At 37.8% G+C, this 14,325-nt stretch overlaps 17 non-coding genes across 17 annotated transcripts; 9 read left to right on the top strand and 8 right to left on the bottom strand.

Moving 5' to 3' along the window:
* Window positions 1–445: 445 nt before the first annotated feature.
* On the bottom strand, window positions 446–529 carry Trnar-ucu (transfer RNA arginine (anticodon UCU)). Its single transcript is given in 2 exon segments — window positions 446–481; window positions 493–529. It is a non-coding gene; the product is annotated as a tRNA-Arg (tRNA).
* A 252-nt stretch (window positions 530–781) lies between these two features.
* On the top strand, window positions 782–854 carry Trnak-uuu (transfer RNA lysine (anticodon UUU)). Its single transcript has one exon. It is a non-coding gene; the product is annotated as a tRNA-Lys (tRNA).
* A 1,108-nt stretch (window positions 855–1,962) lies between these two features.
* Window positions 1,963–2,046, bottom strand: Trnar-ucu (transfer RNA arginine (anticodon UCU)). Its single transcript is given in 2 exon segments — window positions 1,963–1,998; window positions 2,010–2,046. It is a non-coding gene; the product is annotated as a tRNA-Arg (tRNA).
* A 252-nt stretch (window positions 2,047–2,298) lies between these two features.
* On the top strand, window positions 2,299–2,371 carry Trnak-uuu (transfer RNA lysine (anticodon UUU)). The gene has a single exon. It is a non-coding gene; the product is annotated as a tRNA-Lys (tRNA).
* A 1,108-nt stretch (window positions 2,372–3,479) lies between these two features.
* On the bottom strand, window positions 3,480–3,563 carry Trnar-ucu (transfer RNA arginine (anticodon UCU)). Its single transcript is given in 2 exon segments — window positions 3,480–3,515; window positions 3,527–3,563. It is a non-coding gene; the product is annotated as a tRNA-Arg (tRNA).
* Window positions 3,564–3,815: 252 nt separating this feature from the next.
* Window positions 3,816–3,888, top strand: Trnak-uuu (transfer RNA lysine (anticodon UUU)). Its single transcript has one exon. It is a non-coding gene; the product is annotated as a tRNA-Lys (tRNA).
* A 1,444-nt stretch (window positions 3,889–5,332) lies between these two features.
* Window positions 5,333–5,405, top strand: Trnak-uuu (transfer RNA lysine (anticodon UUU)). Its single transcript has one exon. It is a non-coding gene; the product is annotated as a tRNA-Lys (tRNA).
* Window positions 5,406–6,512: 1,107 nt separating this feature from the next.
* Window positions 6,513–6,596, bottom strand: Trnar-ucu (transfer RNA arginine (anticodon UCU)). Its single transcript is given in 2 exon segments — window positions 6,513–6,548; window positions 6,560–6,596. It is a non-coding gene; the product is annotated as a tRNA-Arg (tRNA).
* A 252-nt stretch (window positions 6,597–6,848) lies between these two features.
* On the top strand, window positions 6,849–6,921 carry Trnak-uuu (transfer RNA lysine (anticodon UUU)). The gene has a single exon. It is a non-coding gene; the product is annotated as a tRNA-Lys (tRNA).
* A 1,108-nt stretch (window positions 6,922–8,029) lies between these two features.
* Trnar-ucu (transfer RNA arginine (anticodon UCU)) lies at window positions 8,030–8,113 on the bottom strand. The gene is given in 2 exon segments: window positions 8,030–8,065; window positions 8,077–8,113. It is a non-coding gene; the product is annotated as a tRNA-Arg (tRNA).
* A 252-nt stretch (window positions 8,114–8,365) lies between these two features.
* Window positions 8,366–8,438, top strand: Trnak-uuu (transfer RNA lysine (anticodon UUU)). The gene has a single exon. It is a non-coding gene; the product is annotated as a tRNA-Lys (tRNA).
* A 1,108-nt stretch (window positions 8,439–9,546) lies between these two features.
* On the bottom strand, window positions 9,547–9,630 carry Trnar-ucu (transfer RNA arginine (anticodon UCU)). The gene is given in 2 exon segments: window positions 9,547–9,582; window positions 9,594–9,630. It is a non-coding gene; the product is annotated as a tRNA-Arg (tRNA).
* Window positions 9,631–9,882: 252 nt separating this feature from the next.
* Trnak-uuu (transfer RNA lysine (anticodon UUU)) lies at window positions 9,883–9,955 on the top strand. The gene has a single exon. It is a non-coding gene; the product is annotated as a tRNA-Lys (tRNA).
* Window positions 9,956–11,063: 1,108 nt separating this feature from the next.
* On the bottom strand, window positions 11,064–11,147 carry Trnar-ucu (transfer RNA arginine (anticodon UCU)). The gene is given in 2 exon segments: window positions 11,064–11,099; window positions 11,111–11,147. It is a non-coding gene; the product is annotated as a tRNA-Arg (tRNA).
* Window positions 11,148–11,399: 252 nt separating this feature from the next.
* On the top strand, window positions 11,400–11,472 carry Trnak-uuu (transfer RNA lysine (anticodon UUU)). Its single transcript has one exon. It is a non-coding gene; the product is annotated as a tRNA-Lys (tRNA).
* A 1,444-nt stretch (window positions 11,473–12,916) lies between these two features.
* Window positions 12,917–12,989, top strand: Trnak-uuu (transfer RNA lysine (anticodon UUU)). The gene has a single exon. It is a non-coding gene; the product is annotated as a tRNA-Lys (tRNA).
* A 1,108-nt stretch (window positions 12,990–14,097) lies between these two features.
* Window positions 14,098–14,181, bottom strand: Trnar-ucu (transfer RNA arginine (anticodon UCU)). Its single transcript is given in 2 exon segments — window positions 14,098–14,133; window positions 14,145–14,181. It is a non-coding gene; the product is annotated as a tRNA-Arg (tRNA).
* Window positions 14,182–14,325: the final 144 nt, after the last annotated feature.

Below are 14,325 nucleotides of genomic sequence, written 5' to 3'. Positions count from 1 at the left end.
TGTAAATAAATTTTAAAAGTTAGCCCATCTGTTACCGCGCGGAGTTTAAACCCTGAGGCCAAAGGTTCAATTCCCTTATCAGGTGTAAAGTTAGGGTTTTGATGATCTCTCATCATTTTATTAGCAAAGGACTTATTTAATTTCAGCCTTATCTTTAAGGGCAACATGCTACAACATAAAAATTGCAGTTGGTTTTTAGGTTTGCTGAATGTTTTATGTGGAATTTCTTTGTAGGTCGTCAAGCGCTCTTTATTTTTGCGCAGAAGCATACGGACGCGCTAGCATTGTGAACTATTAGCTGTCTTAAAAAACGGCTGACTTAACAAAAAAAAACAGCAATTTTCCCGGAATAAGCTTTCAAGTTTGACTGTATCCCCTGATATTGTACCAAGTCCAGTACCATGATAAATGAAAATTCTAATAGCTTTGTAGGCAAATTAGCTCTTAATCGTGGCGGGACTTGAACCCGCAATTTTCGGATGACTGATGATATAGAAGTCCGACGCCTTATCCGTTAGGCCACACGACCTGCAGTAATATATTATGTGTTCATTATGATCGAAAACTGTGTCTGCATTCTTGATATTTGGCCAACAATGCGGGATTAGGAGAGTATTCCACGTCCCATGATTTAGCCGTGGAAGACTATCAAACTTCAGGAGATTCATTGACTGAATTAGGCACCTGCCGATTTCACCAAATACTGTCAAATAGTAGAAAATTTTTGTTGGAACAATGTTCATTGCGAGTGATTGAACATTATACGAAAGTAAATTCATCAGCCCAGTTAGCTCAGTTGGTAGAGCGCGGGACTTTTAATCCTGAGGTCAAGGGTTCAAGTCCCTTATCGGGCGTAAAGTTAGGGATTTGTTAATCTCTCAACGTTTTATTAGCAAAGGACTTATTTTATTTCAGCCTTAACTTTAAGGGCAATATACTCCAGCATGAAGACTGCAGTTGGTTTTTAGCTTTGCTGAATGTTTTAGGTGGAATTTCTTTCTCCTCCATATTGAATATGTTGGTTATACTAGGCGCTCTTTATTTTTTGCGCTGTCGCGTACTGGCGCGCTAGCATTGTGAACTATTAGCTGTATTAAAAAACGGTTGACATAATAAAAAAAACAGCAATTTTCGCGGAATCAGCATTCATTTTTGAGTATAACCCCTGATATTCAACCAATTCCAGGGTGTGTGAGTTTTTGCAGAAAAAAATTTTAAGCCCGACGGAATAAGCCCGACTTTTCTTATTCTTTGTTTTTTACGTTTAATTAATAAACCATAAGACCAATTGAAAAATAAATATGATTTCCGTGATTAGCATCCAATTTTGCATCGAAATCATGTATTTTAAGCGAAACTTGAAATTTGGCCAAAAATGAAAAAGTGGGAAGGGTATAGTCTTCCCACTTTTGTCAAAATCGGCCAAAACCGACATCTCTTGGATTACGAAGAAGATCACACAGTACAATGAAAATTGAACGCTGATTTCGATTCAGCTATTGGTTTTCTCCTAAAACCAGCCATTTTGAAAATAAAATAAAAGAAAGTGCTGCTAGCGCTCTTTATTTTAGCGCAGAAGCATACTGACGCGCTAGCATTGTGAACTATTAGCTGTCTTAAAAAACGGCTGACTTAACAAAAAAAACAGCAATTTTCCCGGAATAAGCTTTCAAGTTTGACTGTATCCCCTGATATTGTACCAAGTCCAGTGTGCGTAATATTTTGCAGAAAAAATTTTTAAGCCAGGGAATTTCTTTCTCCTCCATACTTTGTATGTTGGTCCTCGTCGAAAGGCGTCATAATGCTACCGTATATTCTAATCGCTGTAATCTAGCAGCGTTCGTACTGATTCCGGAGCGGTTTCGAAAATATCACAATCCATTTCTTTCAAACACGTTAAAGAGTTTGTTCTATTACCATGATAAATGAAAATTCTAATAGCTTTGTAGGCAAATTAGCTCTTAATCGTGGCGGGACTTGAACCCGCAATTTTCGGATGACTGATGATATAGAAGTCCGACGCCTTATCCGTTAGGCCACACGACCTGCAGTAATATATTATGTGTTCATTATGATCGAAAACTGTGTCTGCATTCTTGATATTTGGCCAACAATGCGGGATTAGGAGAGTATTCCACGTCCCATGATTTAGCCGTGGAAGACTATCAAACTTCAGGAGATTCATTGACTGAATTAGGCACCTGCCGATTTCACCAAATACTGTCAAATAGTAGAAAATTTTTGTTGGAACAATGTTCATTGCGAGTGATTGAACATTATACGAAAGTAAATTCATCAGCCCAGTTAGCTCAGACGGTAGAGCGCGGTACTTTTAATCCTGAGGTCAAGGGTTCAAGTCCCTTATCGGGCGTAAAGTTAGGGATTTGTTAATCTCTCAACGTTTTATTAGCAAAGGACTTATTTTATTTCAGCCTTAACTTTAAGGGCAATATACTCCAGCATGAAGACTGCAGTTGGTTTTTAGCTTTGCTGAATGTTTTAGGTGGAATTTCTTTCTCCTCCATATTGAATATGTTGGTTATACTAGGCGCTCTTTATTTTTTGCGCTGTCGCGTACTGGCGCGCTAGCATTGTGAACTATTAGCTGTATTAAAAAACGGTTGACATAATAAAAAAAACAGCAATTTTCGCGGAATCAGCATTCATTTTTGAGTATAACCCCTGATATTCAACCAATTCCAGGGTGTGTGAGTTTTTGCAGAAAAAAATTTTAAGCCCGACGGAATAAGCCCGACTTTTCTTATTCTTTGTTTTTTACGTTTAATTAATAAACCATAAGACCAATTGAAAAATAAATATGATTTCCGTGATTAGCATCCAATTTTGCATCGAAATCATGTATTTTAAGCGAAACTTGAAATTTGGCCAAAAATGAAAAAGTGGGAAGGGTATAGTCTTCCCACTTTTGTCAAAATCGGCCAAAACCGACATCTCTTGGATTACGAAGAAGATCACACAGTACAATGAAAATTGAACGCTGATTTCGATTCAGCTATTGGTTTTCTCCTAAAACCAGCCATTTTGAAAATAAAATAAAAGAAAGTGCTGCTAGCGCTCTTTATTTTAGCGCAGAAGCATACTGACGCGCTAGCATTGTGAACTATTAGCTGTCTTAAAAAACGGCTGACTTAACAAAAAAAACAGCAATTTTCCCGGAATAAGCTTTCAAGTTTGACTGTATCCCCTGATATTGTACCAAGTCCAGTGTGCGTAATATTTTGCAGAAAAAATTTTTAAGCCAGGGAATTACTTTCTCCTCCATACTTTGTATGTTGGTCCTCGTCGAAAGGCGTCATAATGCTACCGTATATTCTAATCGCTGTAATCTAGCAGCGTTCGTACTGATTCCGGAGCGGTTTCGAAAATATCACAATCCATTTCTTTCAAACACGTTAAAGAGTTTGTTCTATTACCATGATAAATGAAAATTCTAATAGCTTTGTAGGCAAATTAGCTCTTAATCGTGGCGGGACTTGAACCCGCAATTTTCGGATGACTGATGATATAGAAGTCCGACGCCTTATCCGTTAGGCCACACGACCTGCAGTAATATATTATGTGTTCATTATGATCGAAAACTGTGTCTGCATTCTTGATATTTGGCCAACAATGCGGGATTAGGAGAGTATTCCACGTCCCATGATTTAGCCGTGGAAGACTATCAAACTTCAGGAGATTCATTGACTGAATTAGGCACCTGCCGATTTCACCAAATACTGTCAAATAGTAGAAAATTTTTGTTGGAACAATGTTCATTGCGAGTGATTGAACATTATACGAAAGTAAATTCATCACCCCGGTTAGCTCAGCTGGTAGAGCGCGGGACTTTTAATCCTGAGGTCAAGGGTTCAAGTCCCTTATCGGGCGTAAAGTTAGGGATTAGTTAATCTCTCAACGTTTTATTAGCAAAGGACTTATTTTATTTCAGCCTTAACTTTAAGGGCAATATACTCCAGCATGAAGACTGCAGTTGGTTTTTAGCTTTGCTGAATGTTTTAGGTGGAATTTCTTTCTCCTCCATATTGAATATGTTGGTTATACTAGGCGCTCTTTATTTTTTGCGCTGTCGCGTACTGGCGCGCTAGCATTGTGAACTATTAGCTGTATTAAAAAACGGTTGACATAATAAAAAAAACAGCAATTTTCGCGGAATCAGCATTCATTTTTGAGTATAACCCCTGATATTCAACCAATTCCAGGGTGTGTGAGTTTTTGCAGAAAAAAATTTTAAGCCCGACGGAATAAGCCCGACTTTTCTTATTCTTTGTTTTTTACGTTTAATTAATAAACCATAAGACCAATTGAAAAATAAATATGATTTCCGTGATTAGCATCCAATTTTGCATCGAAATCATGTATTTTAAGCGAAACTTGAAATTTGGCCAAAAATGAAAAAGTGGGAAGGGTATAGTCTTCCCACTTTTGTCAAAATCGGCCAAAACCGACATCTCTTGGATTACGAAGAAGATCACACAGTACAATGAAAATTGAACGCTGATTTCGATTCAGCTATTGGTTTTCTCCTAAAACCAGCCATTTTGAAAATAAAATAAAAGAAAGTGCTGCTAGCGCTCTTTATTTTAGCGCAGAAGCATACTGACGCGCTAGCATTGTGAACTATTAGCTGTCTTAAAAAACGGCTGACTTAACAAAAAAAACAGCAATTTTCCCGGAATAAGCTTTCAAGTTTGACTGTATCCCCTGATATTGTACCAAGTCCAGTGTGCGTAATATTTTGCAGAAAAAATTTTTAAGCCAGGGAATTTCTTTCTCCTCCATACTTTGTATGTTGGTCCTCGTCGAAAGGCGTCATAATGCTACCGTATATTCTAATCGCTGTAATCTAGCAGCGTTCGTACTGATTCCGGAGCGGTTTCGAAAATATCACAATCCATTTCTTTCAAACACGTTAAAGAGTTTGTTCTATTACCATGATAAATGAAAATTCTAATAGCTTTGTAGGCAAATTAGCTCTTAATCGTGGCGGGACTTGAACCCGCAATTTTCGGATGACTGATGATATAGAAGTGCGACGCCTTATCCGTTAGGCCACACGACCTGCAGTAATATATTATGTGTTCATTATGATCGAAAACTGTGTCTGCATTCTTGATATTTGGCCAACAATGCGGGATTAGGAGAGTATTCCACGTCCCATGATTTAGCCGTGGAAGACTATCAAACTTCAGGAGATTCATTGACTGAATTAGGCACCTGCCGATTTCACCAAATACTGTCAAATAGTAGAAAATTTTTGTTGGAACAATGTTCATTGCGAGTGATTGAACATTATACGAAAGTAAATTCATAAGCCCGGTTAGCTCAGTTGGTAGAGCGCGGGACTTTTAATCCTGAGGTCAAGGGTTCAAGTCCCTTATCGGGCGAAAAGTTAGGGATTTGTTAATCTCTCAACGTTTTATTAGCAAAGGACTTATTTTATTTCAGCCTTAACTTTAAGGGCAATATACTCCAGCATGAAGACTGCAGTTGGTTTTTAGCTTTGCTGAATGTTTTAGGTGGAATTTCTTTCTCCTCCATATTGAATATGTTGGTTATACTAGGCGCTCTTTATTTTTTGCGCTGTCGCGTACTGGCGCGCTAGCATTGTGAACTATTAGCTATATTAAAAAACGGTTGACATAATAAAAAAACAGCAATTTTCGCGGAATCAGCATTCATTTTTGAGTATAACCCCTGATATTCAACCAATTCCAGGGTGTGTGAGTTTTTGCAGAAAAAAATTTTAAGCCCGACGGAATAAGCCCGACTTTTCTTATTCTTTGTTTTTTACGTTTAATTAATAAACCATAAGACCAATTGAAAAATAAATATGATTTCCGTGATTAGCATCCAATTTTGCATCGAAATCATGTATTTTAAGCGAAACTTGAAATTTGGCCAAAAATGAAAAAGTGGGAAGGGTATAGTCTTCCCACTTTTGTCAAAATCGACCAAAACCGACATCTCTTGGATTACGAAGAAGATCACACAGTACAATGAAAATTGAACGCTGATTTCGATTCAGCTATTGGTTTTCTCCTAAAACCAGCCATTTTGAAAATAAAATAAAAGAAAGTGCTGCTAGCGCTCTTTATTTTAGCGCAGAAGCATACTGACGCGCTAGCATTGTGAACTATTAGCTGTCTTAAAAAACGGCTGACTTAACAAAAAAAACAGCAATTTTCCCGGAATAAGCTTTCAAGTTTGACTGTATCCCCTGATATTGTACCAAGTCCAGTGTGCGTAATATTTTGCAGAAAAAATTTTTAAGCCAGGGAATTTCTTTCTCCTCCATACTTTGTATGTTGGTCCTCGTCGAAAGGCGTCATAATGCTACCGTATATTCTAATCGCTGTAATCTAGCAGCGTTCGTACTGATTCCGGAGCGGTTTCGAAAATATCACAATCCATTTCTTTCAAACACGTTAAAGAGTTTGTTCTATTACCATGATAAATGAAAATTCTAATAGCTTTGTAGGCAAATTAGCTCTTAATCGTGGCGGGACTTGAACCCGCAATTTTCGGATGACTGATGATATAGAAGTCCGACGCCTTATCCGTTAGGCCACACGACCTGCAGTAATATATTATGTGTTCATTATGATCGAAAACTGTGTCTGCATTCTTGATATTTGGCCAACAATGCGGGATTAGGAGAGTATTCCACGTCCCATGATTTAGCCGTGGAAGACTATCAAACTTCAGGAGATTCATTGACTGAATTAGGCACCTGCCGATTTCACCAAATACTGTCAAATAGTAGAAAATTTTTGTTGGAACAATGTTCATTGCGAGTGATTGAACATTATACGAAAGTAAATTCCCAAGCCCAGTTAGCTCAGACGGTAGAGCGCGGTACTTTTAATCCTGAGGTCAAGGGTTCAAGTCCCTTATCGGGCGAAAAGTTAGGGATTTGTTAATCTCTCAACGTTTTATTAGCAAAGGACTTATTTTATTTCAGCCTTAACTTTAAGGGCAATATACTCCAGCATGAAGACTGCAGTTGGTTTTTAGCTTTGCTGAATGTTTTAGGTGGAATTTCTTTCTCCTCCATATTGAATATGTTGGTTATACTAGGCGCTCTTTATTTTTTGCGCTGTCGCGTACTGGCGCGCTAGCATTGTGAACTATTAGCTGTATTAAAAAACGGTTGACATAATAAAAAAAACAGCAATTTTCGCGGAATCAGCATTCATTTTTGAGTATAACCCCTGATATTCAACCAATTCCAGGGTGTGTGAGTTTTTGCAGAAAAAAATTTTAAGCCCGACGGAATAAGCCCGACTTTTCTTATTCTTTGTTTTTTACGTTTAATTAATAAACCATAAGACCAATTGAAAAATAAATATGATTTCCGTGATTAGCATCCAATTTTGCATCGAAATCATGTATTTTAAGCGAAACTTGAAATTTGGCCAAAAATGAAAAAGTGGGAAGGGTATAGTCTTCCCACTTTTGTCAAAATCGACCAAAACCGACATCTCTTGGATTACGAAGAAGATCACACAGTACAATGAAAATTGAACGCTGATTTCGATTCAGCTATTGGTTTTCTCCTAAAACCAGCCATTTTGAAAATAAAATAAAAGAAAGTGCTGCTAGCGCTCTTTATTTTAGCGCAGAAGCATACTGACGCGCTAGCATTGTGAACTATTAGCTGTCTTAAAAAACGGCTGACTTAACAAAAAAAACAGCAATTTTCCCGGAATAAGCTTTCAAGTTTGACTGTATCCCCTGATATTGTACCAAGTCCAGTGTGCGTAATATTTTGCAGAAAAAATTTTTAAGCCAGGGAATTTCTTTCTCCTCCATACTTTGTATGTTGGTCCTCGTCGAAAGGCGTCATAATGCTACCGTATATTCTAATCGCTGTAATCTAGCAGCGTTCGTACTGATTCCGGAGCGGTTTCGAAAATATCACAATCCATTTCTTTCAAACACGTTAAAGAGTTTGTTCTATTACCATGATAAATGAAAATTCTAATAGCTTTGTAGGCAAATTAGCTCTTAATCGTGGCGGGACTTGAACCCGCAATTTTCGGATGACTGATGATATAGAAGTCCGACGCCTTATCCGTTAGGCCACACGACCTGCAGTAATATATTATGTGTTCATTATGATCGAAAACTGTGTCTGCATTCTTGATATTTGGCCAACAATGCGGGATTAGGAGAGTATTCCACGTCCCATGATTTAGCCGTGGAAGACTATCAAACTTCAGGAGATTCATTGACTGAATTAGGCACCTGCCGATTTCACCAAATACTGTCAAATAGTAGAAAATTTTTGTTGGAACAATGTTCATTGCGAGTGATTGAACATTATACGAAAGTAAATTCATCAGCCCGGTTAGCTCAGCTGGTAGAGCGCGGGACTTTTAATCCTGAGGTCAAGGGTTCAAGTCCCTTATCGGGCGTAAAGTTAGGGATTTGTTAATCTCTCAACGTTTTATTAGCAAAGGACTTATTTTATTTCAGCCTTAACTTTAAGGGCAATATACTCCAGCATGAAGACTGCAGTTGGTTTTTAGCTTTGCTGAATGTTTTAGGTGGAATTTCTTTCTCCTCCATATTGAATATGTTGGTTATACTAGGCGCTCTTTATTTTTTGCGCTGTCGCGTACTGGCGCGCTAGCATTGTGAACTATTAGCTGTATTAAAAAACGGTTGACATAATAAAAAAAACAGCAATTTTCGCGGAATCAGCATTCATTTTTGAGTATAACCCCTGATATTCAACCAATTCCAGGGTGTGTGAGTTTTTGCAGAAAAAAATTTTAAGCCCGACGGAATAAGCCCGACTTTTCTTATTCTTTGTTTTTTACGTTTAATTAATAAACCATAAGACCAATTGAAAAATAAATATGATTTCCGTGATTAGCATCCAATTTTGCATCGAAATCATGTATTTTAAGCGAAACTTGAAATTTGGCAAAAAATGAAAAAGTGGGAAGGGTATAGTCTTCCCACTTTTGTCAAAATCGGCCAAAACCGACATCTCTTGGATTACGAAGAAGATCACACAGTACAATGAAAATTGAACGCTGATTTCGATTCAGCTATTGGTTTTCTCCTAAAACCAGCCATTTTGAAAATAAAATAAAAGAAAGTGCTGCTAGCGCTCTTTATTTTAGCGCAGAAGCATACTGACGCGCTAGCATTGTGAACTATTAGCTGTCTTAAAAAACGGCTGACTTAACAAAAAAAACAGCAATTTTCCCGGAATAAGCTTTCAAGTTTGACTGTATCCCCTGATATTGTACCAAGTCCAGTGTGCGTAATATTTTGCAGAAAAAATTTTTAAGCCAGGGAATTTCTTTCTCCTCCATACTTTGTATGTTGGTCCTCGTCGAAAGGCGTCATAATGCTACCGTATATTCTAATCGCTGTAATCTAGCAGCGTTCGTACTGATTCCGGAGCGGTTTCGAAAATATCACAATCCATTTCTTTCAAACACGTTAAAGAGTTTGTTCTATTACCATGATAAATGAAAATTCTAATAGCTTTGTAGGCAAATTAGCTCTTAATCGTGGCGGGACTTGAACCCGCAATTTTCGGATGACTGATGATATAGAAGTCCGACGCCTTATCCGTTAGGCCACACGACCTGCAGTAATATATTATGTGTTCATTATGATCGAAAACTGTGTCTGCATTCTTGATATTTGGCCAACAATGCGGGATTAGGAGAGTATTCCACGTCCCATGATTTAGCCGTGGAAGACTATCAAACTTCAGGAGATTCATTGACTGAATTAGGCACCTGCCGATTTCACCAAATACTGTCAAATAGTAGAAAATTTTTGTTGGAACAATGTTCATTGCGAGTGATTGAACATTATACGAAAGTAAATTCATCAGCCCAGTTAGCTCAGACGGTAGAGCGCGGTACTTTTAATCCTGAGGTCAAGGGTTCAAGTCCCTTATCGGGCGTAAAGTTAGGGATTTGTTAATCTCTCAACGTTTTATTAGCAAAGGACTTATTTTATTTCAGCCTTAACTTTAAGGGCAATATACTCCAGCATGAAGACTGCAGTTGGTTTTTAGCTTTGCTGAATGTTTTAGGTGGAATTTCTTTCTCCTCCATATTGAATATGTTGGTTATACTAGGCGCTCTTTATTTTTTGCGCTGTCGCGTACTGGCGCGCTAGCATTGTGAACTATTAGCTGTATTAAAAAACGGTTGACATAATAAAAAAAACAGCAATTTTCGCGGAATCAGCATTCATTTTTGAGTATAACCCCTGATATTCAACCAATTCCAGGGTGTGTGAGTTTTTGCAGAAAAAAATTTTAAGCCCGACGGAATAAGCCCGACTTTTCTTATTCTTTGTTTTTTACGTTTAATTAATAAACCATAAGACCAATTGAAAAATAAATATGATTTCCGTGATTAGCATCCAATTTTGCATCGAAATCATGTATTTTAAGCGAAACTTGAAATTTGGCCAAAAATGAAAAAGTGGGAAGGGTATAGTCTTCCCACTTTTGTCAAAATCGGCCAAAACCGACATCTCTTGGATTACGAAGAAGATCACACAGTACAATGAAAATTGAACGCTGATTTCGATTCAGCTATTGGTTTTCTCCTAAAACCAGCCATTTTGAAAATAAAATAAAAGAAAGTGCTGCTAGCGCTCTTTATTTTAGCGCAGAAGCATACTGACGCGCTAGCATTGTGAACTATTAGCTGTCTTAAAAAACGGCTGACTTAACAAAAAAAACAGCAATTTTCCCGGAATAAGCTTTCAAGTTTGACTGTATCCCCTGATATTGTACCAAGTCCAGTGTGCGTAATATTTTGCAGAAAAAATTTTTAAGCCAGGGAATTTCTTTCTCCTCCATACTTTGTATGTTGGTCCTCGTCGAAAGGCGTCATAATGCTACCGTATATTCTAATCGCTGTAATCTAGCAGCGTTCGTACTGATTCCGGAGCGGTTTCGAAAATATCACAATCCATTTCTTTCAAACACGTTAAAGAGTTTGTTCTATTACCATGATAAATGAAAATTCTAATAGCTTTGTAGGCAAATTAGCTCTTAATCGTGGCGGGACTTGAACCCGCAATTTTCGGATGACTGATGATATAGAAGTCCGACGCCTTATCCGTTAGGCCACACGACCTGCAGTAATATATTATGTGTTCATTATGATCGAAAACTGTGTCTGCATTCTTGATATTTGGCCAACAATGCGGGATTAGGAGAGTATTCCACGTCCCATGATTTAGCCGTGGAAGACTATCAAACTTCAGGAGATTCATTGACTGAATTAGGCACCTGCCGATTTCACCAAATACTGTCAAATAGTAGAAAATTTTTGTTGGAACAATGTTCATTGCGAGTGATTGAACATTATACGAAAGTAAATTCATCAGCCCGGTTAGCTCAGGTGGTAGAGCGCGGGACTTTTAATCCTGAGGTCAAGGGTTCAAGTCCCTTATCGGGCGTAAAGTTAGGGATTTGTTAATCTCTCAACGTTTTATTAGCAAAGGACTTATTTTATTTCAGCCTTAACTTTAAGGGCAATATACTCCAGCATGAAGACTGCAGTTGGTTTTTAGCTTTGCTGAATGTTTTAGGTGGAATTTCTTTCTCCTCCATATTGAATATGTTGGTTATACTAGGCGCTCTTTATTTTTTGCGCTGTCGCGTACTGGCGCGCTAGCATTGTGAACTATTAGCTGTATTAAAAAACGGTTGACATAATAAAAAAAACAGCAATTTTCGCGGAATCAGCATTCATTTTTGAGTATAACCCCTGATATTCAACCAATTCCAGGGTGTGTGAGTTTTTGCAGAAAAAAATTTTAAGCCCGACGGAATAAGCCCGACTTTTCTTATTCTTTGTTTTTTACGTTTAATTAATAAACCATAAGACCAATTGAAAAATAAATATGATTTCCGTGATTAGCATCCAATTTTGCATCGAAATCATGTATTTTAAGCGAAACTTGAAATTTGGCCAAAAATGAAAAAGTGGGAAGGGTATAGTCTTCCCACTTTTGTCAAAATCGGCCAAAACCGACATCTCTTGGATTACGAAGAAGATCACACAGTACAATGAAAATTGAACGCTGATTTCGATTCAGCTATTGGTTTTCTCCTAAAACCAGCCATTTTGAAAATAAAATAAAAGAAAGTGCTGCTAGCGCTCTTTATTTTAGCGCAGAAGCATACTGACGCGCTAGCATTGTGAACTATTAGCTGTCTTAAAAAACGGCTGACTTAACAAAAAAAACAGCAATTTTCCCGGAATAAGCTTTCAAGTTTGACTGTATCCCCTGATATTGTACCAAGTCCAGTGTGCGTAATATTTTGCAGAAAAAATTTTTAAGCCAGGGAATTTCTTTCTCCTCCATACTTTGTATGTTGGTCCTCGTCGAAAGGCGTCATAATGCTACCGTATATTCTAATCGCTGTAATCTAGCAGCGTTCGTACTGATTCCGGAGCGGTTTCGAAAATATCACAATCCATTTCTTTCAAACACGTTAAAGAGTTTGTTCTATTACCATGATAAATGAAAATTCTAATAGCTTTGTAGGCAAATTAGCTCTTAATCGTGGCGGGACTTGAACCCGCAATTTTCGGATGACTGATGATATAGAAGTGCGACGCCTTATCCGTTAGGCCACACGACCTGCAGTAATATATTATGTGTTCATTATGATCGAAAACTGTGTCTGCATTCTTGATATTTGGCCAACAATGCGGGATTAGGAGAGTATTCCACGTCCCATGATTTAGCCGTGGAAGACTATCAAACTTCAGGAGATTCATTGACTGAATTAGGCACCTGCCGATTTCACCAAATACTGTCAAATAGTAGAAAATTTTTGTTGGAACAATGTTCATTGCGAGTGATTGAACATTATACGAAAGTAAATTCATAAGCCCGGTTAGCTCAGTTGGTAGAGCGCGGGACTTTTAATCCTGAGGTCAAGGGTTCAAGTCCCTTATCGGGCGTAAAGTTAGGGATTTGTTAATCTCTCAACGTTTTATTAGCAAAGGACTTATTTTATTTCAGCCTTAACTTTAAGGGCAATATACTCCAGCATGAAGACTGCAGTTGGTTTTTAGCTTTGCTGAATGTTTTAGGTGGAATTTCTTTCTCCTCCATATTGAATATGTTGGTTATACTAGGCGCTCTTTATTTTTTGCGCTGTCGCGTACTGGCGCGCTAGCATTGTGAACTATTAGCTGTATTAAAAAACGGTTGACATAATAAAAAAAACAGCAATTTTCGCGGAATCAGCATTCATTTTTGAGTATAACCCCTGATATTCAACCAATTCCAGGGTGTGTGAGTTTTTGCAGAAAAAAATTTTAAGCCCGACGGAATAAGCCCGACTTTTCTTATTCTTTGTTTTTTACGTTTAATTAATAAACCATAAGACCAATTGAAAAATAAATATGATTTCCGTGATTAGCATCCAATTTTGCATCGAAATCATGTATTTTAAGCGAAACTTGAAATTTGGCCAAAAATGAAAAAGTGGGAAGGGTATAGTCTTCCCACTTTTGTCAAAATCGACCAAAACCGACATCTCTTGGATTACGAAGAAGATCACACAGTACAATGAAAATTGAACGCTGATTTCGATTCAGCTATTGGTTTTCTCCTAAAACCAGCCATTTTGAAAATAAAATAAAAGAAAGTGCTGCTAGCGCTCTTTATTTTAGCGCAGAAGCATACTGACGCGCTAGCATTGTGAACTATTAGCTGTCTTAAAAAACGGCTGACTTAACAAAAAAAACAGCAATTTTCCCGGAATAAGCTTTCAAGTTTGACTGTATCCCCTGATATTGTACCAAGTCCAGTGTGCGTAATATTTTGCAGAAAAAATTTTTAAGCCAGGGAATTTCTTTCTCCTCCATACTTTGTATGTTGGTCCTCGTCGAAAGGCGTCATAATGCTACCGTATATTCTAATCGCTGTAATCTAGCAGCGTTCGTACTGATTCCGGAGCGGTTTCGAAAATATCACAATCCATTTCTTTCAAACACGTTAAAGAGTTTGTTCTATTACCATGATAAATGAAAATTCTAATAGCTTTGTAGGCAAATTAGCTCTTAATCGTGGCGGGACTTGAACCCGCAATTTTCGGATGACTGATGATATAGAAGTCCGACGCCTTATCCGTTAGGCCACACGACCTGCAGTAATATATTATGTGTTCATTATGATCGAAAACTGTGTCTGCATTCTTGATATTTGGCCAACAATGCGGGATTAGGAGAGTATTCCACGTCCCATGATTTAGCCGTGGAAGACTATCAAACTTCAGGAGATTCATTGACT

The sequence above is a fragment of the Daphnia carinata genome, chromosome 5 (assembly GCF_022539665.2).
Source record: "Daphnia carinata strain CSIRO-1 chromosome 5, CSIRO_AGI_Dcar_HiC_V3, whole genome shotgun sequence".
NCBI classification, from domain to species: domain Eukaryota; kingdom Metazoa; phylum Arthropoda; class Branchiopoda; order Diplostraca; family Daphniidae; genus Daphnia; species Daphnia carinata.
This window is presented reverse-complemented; position numbering and strand designations above follow the sequence as displayed.